Below are 8,038 nucleotides of genomic sequence, written 5' to 3' on the forward strand. Positions count from 1 at the left end.
AGAATCTTAAAAAAAATCATTTAGATTTGGCTACCCAAATTTAAACGATCAAATCTAAACAACTGTGTAACCAAATTAAACGATCGTGTACAAAGAATCTTTCCTCCTTAACCAAGCTGTGACACCTAGGATCCATCCTTCACTTGGCTTCAACGCTTAATAATCAAGTACCAAAAAATCTTTAAAAAATCGTTTAGATTTGAATAGCCAAATCTAAATGATTGTGTACAAAAAATAAATGACCGTGTAGTCCAATCTAAATGATCGTGTACCAAAAGAATCTTGAAAAAATTGTTTAGCCAAATCTAAAAGTTTGTGTACCAAAGAATCTTAAAAGAAAAATCATTTAGATTTGGCTACCCAAATTTAAACGATCAAATCTAAACGATCGTGTACCAAATCTAAATGATTGTGTAACCAAATTAAACGATCGTGTACAAAGAATCTTGAAAAAAATGTTTATATTTGATTACCTAAATCTAAGCGATCAAATCTAAACGATCGTGTACCAAATATATTACACGCGTTGTTGATGGCGTTGTTGATGGGGTCATTTTGGTATTGTCCATTGTGGGTCTGTGGGTTTTTTCTATTTTCGAAAATTTTCTATAAAGTGTAAATATTTTACCGCTTTGTAATATTTTTGAAAAGACTCCTAAGTTATAGTTATATTTTTCTTATTAAAGAATAAGAATTGGTATAACCCCTTTTGAGATTATTACATGGACATTTGTCATAAATAATTTCAAATAATTGATTGTTTTGATCCTTAGACCTAAGATTATCATAATATCAAACATAAGAATTTATCTATTATGATGTGATCAAATGTTATCTTTAACCGGATAATTATAAAGATTGTACTTGAATACGTTATGAATTATGTAGCTGACAATGATTAATGAAAATGGAATTTACCCCTCATGTTATGGAGAGATATTTGTGGGCCTCTCAATTAAGTATGACAATGGAAATGCATGGTTGTGCTATAAATGAATTAGTAAGGGTATTAAAGTCATTTATTATTTTAGTTTGCTTATTAATTGAGAAAGTTATTAAATTAGATAAGGTGACTTTGTTCATGCCTTATAGTCAATTATACATATGGTCATGTTGGATCATCGACTTCATTTAATATGGGTAGCCATAATGTATTGCTAGAGACCAATTATGACTTATGGGACATAAAACGAGTTATAGGCCCATTGCCATATTAAATTAACCTAACGAGTCGCACATGAAAGAATTGGGTTGAATTTGTCTTTAGGCTGTGTAATTAATAAGTCCAATTGGAGAATTGCAAACTTATTAGGAAACATAGTTAATAAGCCCAATTGGAGAATTGGAAGCTTATTAGGAATCCTAAGTTTATTAGGAAACCCTAGGAAGCCTATAAATAAGACCTTAGGCATCTTATTTTACGTCCAAGCAAAGAAATAAAATTCGTTCTACACAGAAATAGAATAGAGAGTTGAAGTTCTCACTTTGTAAGGTTCTAGCAGACCCAAATTCGAGGAGTCGAATTGTCACATCCCGCCCCACACACATCCTTGCTTAGTATGCAAGACGTGGTATGACATGAGCATTTTGACGCGTTAAACGCCAAAACACTCATCTTGAAGTTCTTAAGCTTTGCTTAATCGCCTACTTTTTTTCTTCCCTATATAAATTAGGCAACACAACAACTTAACAAGAGGAATAAGACAAACAAATACTTTTATTAGCTTAAATAAAGCGTTCTACAACTCTTTATATAAATTACATAAGTACAACACTTAAGTTTAATCTAAACGCGTTGGTAGCCTCTTCTCGCATAGCAAGCCCTTTCACCTTTCCCCTACCTGGCCTTAACACTTGGAACTTGGAAGATAAAACTTTAAAACATAAGTTTAAAAGACTCAAGGAGGTTTTATGAAATCTTTTTCACGAAAAACCTTTTGTAAACATCATTATTTCGCCAAACATTTGCATAAATTCATCATTTCACGTATACATACATTTTACATAAACACATATCAGTTAACAACCATTTCTTTCGCCAAGAATCTCAAATCATTCTCTACGCTAAGTCTCATTGCTTCGCTGTAATAACAACATCCGAGAATATTCTGATTGGATCTTGTTGCTTAGGTCGCTAAACACAATGCAATGCTTTTCTACATTGGCCAACTTCACTCCACCATGTAGTCCTTTTCTAGATGGCTGCCTTTACACCTTATGTGCACATAATAGTTAGCTCATCGATAGAAAATAGACTAATAGTTTGAACACCATTTCCTCAATCATTGAAAGGATATAAAACATGCTTTCTACATAACATAAACTTTTCATGGAAATCTCTTTGAAAACATACATATTGAAATCATTATTTCAAATCAATACACAATTTATAAAAGAAGTTTCAAATGATGTAAATCCTTTTGAAGAAACACTCACTCTACTTAGCTACTTAAACTTCAAAGACTTCTCTTCTTATTTTTTCTCGCGTAGACACTTTGGCAGCACATCAACACTTAATCTTTTCCTTCTCAAAATTCCAAAATAGTATTCCTTAACATTTTGATCTCATCCTCTATTTATACTACTCTTTAAACAAACTTAGTAACCCTTATGCTCTTGGTAAATCGTCACCTCCTACTTCTTAGTGGTACACGTGTAATCTTAAGATTTAACTTAATCATGCTTAACTTAAACTTTACACGTGACCCATAAAGTAAACTTTGAAATTTTTTTAGAAGTTTCCTTGTTTCTTCTCGACAAGTCCCATTTCGCGAAAAAACTCTAATTGCCTAACCTTTCAAAAGTCTTCTCGCATAACCTTTCTCGCGGAGTAACCCACCCAAAATGCCTGTTTTAGGACACTTAGTGAAGCACACCATTATGCTTGACTCATGGACAACCGGCTTCGACGTGAACGAAAACCAACAGCGAGATGAGAACGAAAACAAGAGAGGCTGGAGACTTTAGTTTGAACAAAAACCATGGAAGGAATTTTTCTGACCTTGGGCGTGAATAAAATCGAAGAGAAGTTTGAGACCTACAGCGAGATGAGAGTGAATGTGAGAGAGGATCGAATTAGGGGAAGTGTAATGTGGGCCTTGTAGCCAAACCTAAAAAAAAGAAATGGAATTTTTTTCTCTCTTTTAGTATTTCCATCTACCACACTTTTTTTCCTTCTATTTTTATAGCATGTTACTAGACATGCTATTAAAAGGCACATTTGTTGTAGTGTATTATCCTCAACTCCTTAAAATCTACAAACAAAATGAGGATAGCATTAAAACTAAGAAGTTTAACTTTTAAATCTAAGAACTTTGATAATAGAATTATGTCCTTGAAATAGAAACAAAATGTTTGGAGTTGCAAGTATAACAACTGCCATACTTAATTGTGCAATCAAATGCAAGTATTCACCTTTCCAAACAAAACCTTCCAAATTGTGGTGTGTACAAATGACGGAATGCCTAATAATTGTGTCTCTCGTCTATTTCCCTGTGAGAACAAAGAGGCATAAAGCAGATATGAACATTAGCTTAAATGATAAAGTAAATTCAAAAGAACGAAAATAGATCCAAATGAAAATCTACCATCCTAAAACCAAGGATTAGAGTATCTATCAATGTGTTTTAAACCAAAAATAAAATCCTGAGAACATAAAACAAAAATCAGCAGGAAAACCAAAATGTGGTGGTTCAAATTAAAAATGTGAAAGACAATTAGCTTTTAACATAGTTCAATACCTTCTCTCAGTGACAAAAAAGTTCCAATACTCGAGCACCAACTGCATAGCCCACATCCTCCAACCTGATTCAGTTTACCTCAAAGCCATCAAACTTCGAGATAACAATTCTAATGTGCAATTAAAAAACTTAAGAAAGGACAAAATTCATGTTACTATTCCTAAATAATATCGTTGCTATTCTTTATAAGTTGTACATATAAATTTGTGAACGTATGAGAGAGAGTATGAAAAAAGTACTTCGTCAAATAACTAAAAAGTTTTGAAATTCAACTTCATTCTCACATATTTACTTAGCAAAATAATCCAAACCAATTGTTATATCACCTTACAACTGGATATAATGACCCTCCTTCTACTTAGCAAAACAATCGAAAACAACAATTATATCACCTAACAACTTGTGAAGTTTGTTTGTAACTCGGATTTTTTAGTGACACATTTCCTTTCCTATATATATCTGACAAACATTTATGCTATCTATTAGTCTTTGGCGTTTTTTTTCCTCCAATGTTCTAAGCACCCGACCATCTTCTCAAGTTCATGAAGCTTGAAATGATGGATTTATACATCAGTCAAGAAACTTGTTGCCTTTGCCCTTGGCTATTATCTCAGGAAAGTTGGATGTTATTATGTCTCAAGTAGTTAGTTCAACTTAATTGTTATCTTCAATTTTAAGGTGGTTACCTCAATTTCCAATGCATGAGAACCAGCCAAACTTGAGTCTTGGTTTGACGTATTGAACTTCTCGTAGTCCACACATGATTTTGGTGGCTGTTTAAGGATATCCGAAAATGGCATGATCTGATTTTTTTTTCCTAATTTTACTTAGGTTTTCTTTTATTTTCTTCCAGAGGTATAATTAAGATCATTCCCTCTAGTTTCTTTTATTGTTTTAGTGAAACACAGGATCATTGGACATATGGTCAGTAAGAAACCAAAAGGAGAGTCAAGCAGAATACTGGAATTTGAGGAAGGCTTTATGTGTAGGTTATGCCAATCAACTTGCAGAGAGAATCATTCATCACAATGGCTATACTTTTATATTAATTATAGCTTAACCCTTATAAAGAACTAAGTTGTCTCTTAACAGCAGCATTGACTGCCTAAATACTTCGAATGAAGTCAAGAACAAACTTAAATAGTGTAGTCCAATGGACTAAAGAAGAGAATTGGATGAAAAGTTAGGATACGTGAGAGGAATTCTCTATCTGGAGAATTATAAGCAAACTAAAAATTAAAAATGGGAAAAGAAACTTGAAAGGAGAACTAAAATCCAAATAGAAAACTACTGTACTACTATAAGACATTTTTACAGTACATAGAACACAAGAAATTTGGTGGATTACTTCTTCTTCAAACAGGAAATTAAGCAATCCTGTTTAAGTTTCAAGTTAGAATTGATGATGATGTTCTTTTTTAGAAGATTTCAAGAAATAAATAAGAGTATACCTTCAAATTTATTGCATGATGCCACGTTTCCGCATGAACAAAGTTAGAATTATATACCATAAAAAGAACAATAATGATGAAAAAGTATAGTACATTTTACAGTTGAAATTGAATTGTACACACCTTTAGCAAAAGTGAAAGAAAATAAGTGTGCATTACACTCAGTATTCCTTTTAAATTTCTGACTCGAATATTCTACTTTTCCTCCCAACAGATCCCAAATTTGTTAAAACTGTGTCCCTTCCTTATGTAAATGCGTTAGAAAAGGGCTTTCGTCAACAAGTTTCTACCACAAACAGTAGATGATTCAATCCCAACGCTCTTGGAGTTGGTTCGAGCACTAGTCTGCCTATTTGGAATAAGGGGAATATAATTGGGAACGAACTGTTTATTTTGGGCAATTAAACCAGACTGTGGTCACCGCCACCTCATTGACTATTGAATCCTCAAGCCATATATTTCTTATTTACCGGTGATAACTACACCTCTTAAATGTTTCGTTTTTTTTCCAAATTTAGGATAAGTTTTTTCTATCATTTTATCTCAGTGTTCATCTCCTCCATTCCTACACATCCCAATAATACATTATACCATAGCAATTAACAACCAATTTTCTGTATCACCTTGATAAATTCATGAAGTTAATGCCAAAATATGGTCAAGAACAGTGATTAACATCAGTCCCACAGTAGTCTATCATTTCTACAAATCCCAAAAATCTATGTCATAAAAACAGCTCCCATGTACAATATAGTTTACAGGCAACAGAATCCATACACTAGTAATATTGATAAAGGAGATGAACCAAAATTGAAAAGATAGGATCCAAGGAAACAATATTAAACAAAAGAAAACATAAGTGAGTGTTGAGGACAAGAATACTTGGAAATCATATGGCTTTTGGCTTCTGCCGTTGACCCATGTTCATCATACAAGTAAACTCTCCAGCCCCTAAACTAAAAGCAGTATTAGTATAGAAAGAAAGACATAGGAGAGACAGTACAAGCATTCGGTGTATTTCACCTTTCAGCTGCTAGGGCTGCCACCCTTCTAGCAGTACTACAAATTTTGTTCAAGTGAGGTGTCTCTTTGTTATCGCATGATTTCAGATCATTCTCATTATTCTTTGCAATTGTATACACCTTGCGATTTTGGTTACAAATCTTGATTTTAGGGAATAAATGTAGTCAAACCTAAAAGAGATATTCAAAGCAAACGATTTTAGGAAAAAAAATTAGGATTTTAGGAAAAAATTTAAATCAAGCTTAAATAATGGTCATAATGGAAGAGTTAGGGGCGGCGGCGGCAATGATGACATTGAAGGACAGGGGCGACACAAAAACAGAAAGAGATGGCATGGTGAAACTCGCAGTGGTGGTCATCAACTTGGTTCGTTATTAGTTGTTAATTTTCCTTCTTCCCAAATTTATGAAACACAGATCTAGAAAGGAATTTTAAAGGCACACTCCTGAAGAAGCCCGATACACGCCAGGAGTTCATCCTAACTCCTAAAGCTTTGTTAAATGCATCGATAGTTCCCCAAACTATTCTCGACATTTCATTAACGTCGAGAGTTTGCATCTATCTCCCGATGCCTACGTGCATAGCATCAGGAGATACATAATCATTTTTTAAATTATTTCTTTTCGCCTGACGCATTATTCGTTGAGAGGTTGTCCTGTCTCCCGATGGTACCTAACTGCCCACGCAGATTTCAAGTATCAATATCTCCCGACTCTCCAATTGTTGCGTCATGATATATCCTCTCTCAACCGTTTAAAGTGACGTTAGAAAATCCAGACTTTGTAGTAAGGGCACTTGTTGATAATGAGACAAATCTCGGGGAAAGAAGAACATAAAAGAAAAATTGTGTAGGGAATTAAATAAGAAATTAAAATCCTATATGGAGTCGTTGTGGGAAAGGGAAGAAAAAAAGGAAAATTGTTGGGATAAAATTTGGAGATAAAAAAATAGGAGAGAGAAATGAGAGGAAAATTAGGGAAAATTCGAAAAGGGGGAAAATTACTTAGAAATAGGTAATTTTTTACATTTAAAAATTTCAAGTAAATAAAACTAGACTTGACACTTTTAACCGGTCAACTATTGAAAAAATTTGATAAATTATGCACTTTTCAACTTTTTCGTTATTCTTGATGTTTTTAAATTTGTACTTGACAATTTTAATTAGAACAATCAAGTATTTCCAAACTATAGGCGTCAAGTAATAATATTTTTATAGTAGTGAAAAAAAGCGAACAACCATGCCCGAGACTCAGTTCTCATTTTGGGGTCTGAAGTAGTCCTTCAACGATGTCTTTGTTTTGTCTTGGTCCTAAACCTTTCCAGTTTAAGGATTCCATGACAAAGACTTCCGTCTACATTTCTGGCATGGTTTCTTACACATTTACCCAAAGTATAGGTTGATGGAGTATTAAGGTGTAAACCAAAATGATCAAAAAGTGGCCAATGCTTCCAAAGACGGTGTTAGAAATCAATGAAAATGCATTCACCGCAAAGAAAATGAACCAAGTTTAAGAACTTTTGATGTCGGTCCCAAAAAAGGGAGAACGACGATACCCTAGACTCAGTTCTTATTTTGAGGTTAGAAGTGATCCGTCAATAGTTTCTTTGTTTTGTCTTGGTCCTCAACCTTTTCATTTCAAGGATTCCAGAACCAAGGACTTCCATCTACATTTCTGATATGGTCCTTTATACATTTACTCAGTTCTTATTTCGTGCATTTAATTTATAAGTTTGTCTTAATAAAAGAAATTCTTGCAAAACCAAATGTTGGAACTCCAATCCTAACCCACCCCAGAGGGTTCTTAACCACTCTCTAAGGATGAG

At 33.6% G+C, this 8,038-nt stretch overlaps 1 long non-coding RNA gene across 1 annotated transcript; it reads right to left on the reverse strand.

The window, feature by feature from the left end:
- Positions 1-1,807: 1,807 nt before the first annotated feature.
- LOC127151031 (uncharacterized) lies at positions 1,808-6,651 on the reverse strand. The gene is made up of 5 exons (XR_007823710.1): positions 6,215-6,651; positions 6,074-6,142; positions 3,741-3,804; positions 3,415-3,492; positions 1,808-2,214 (listed from the first exon to the last, which is right to left on the reverse strand). It is a non-coding gene; the product is annotated as an uncharacterized LOC127151031 (long non-coding RNA).
- Between the last annotated feature and the right edge of the window lie 1,387 nt (positions 6,652-8,038).

Source organism: Cucumis melo, chromosome 9, assembly GCF_025177605.1.
Source record: "Cucumis melo cultivar AY chromosome 9, USDA_Cmelo_AY_1.0, whole genome shotgun sequence".
Lineage (NCBI taxonomy): Eukaryota > Viridiplantae > Streptophyta > Magnoliopsida > Cucurbitales > Cucurbitaceae > Cucumis > Cucumis melo.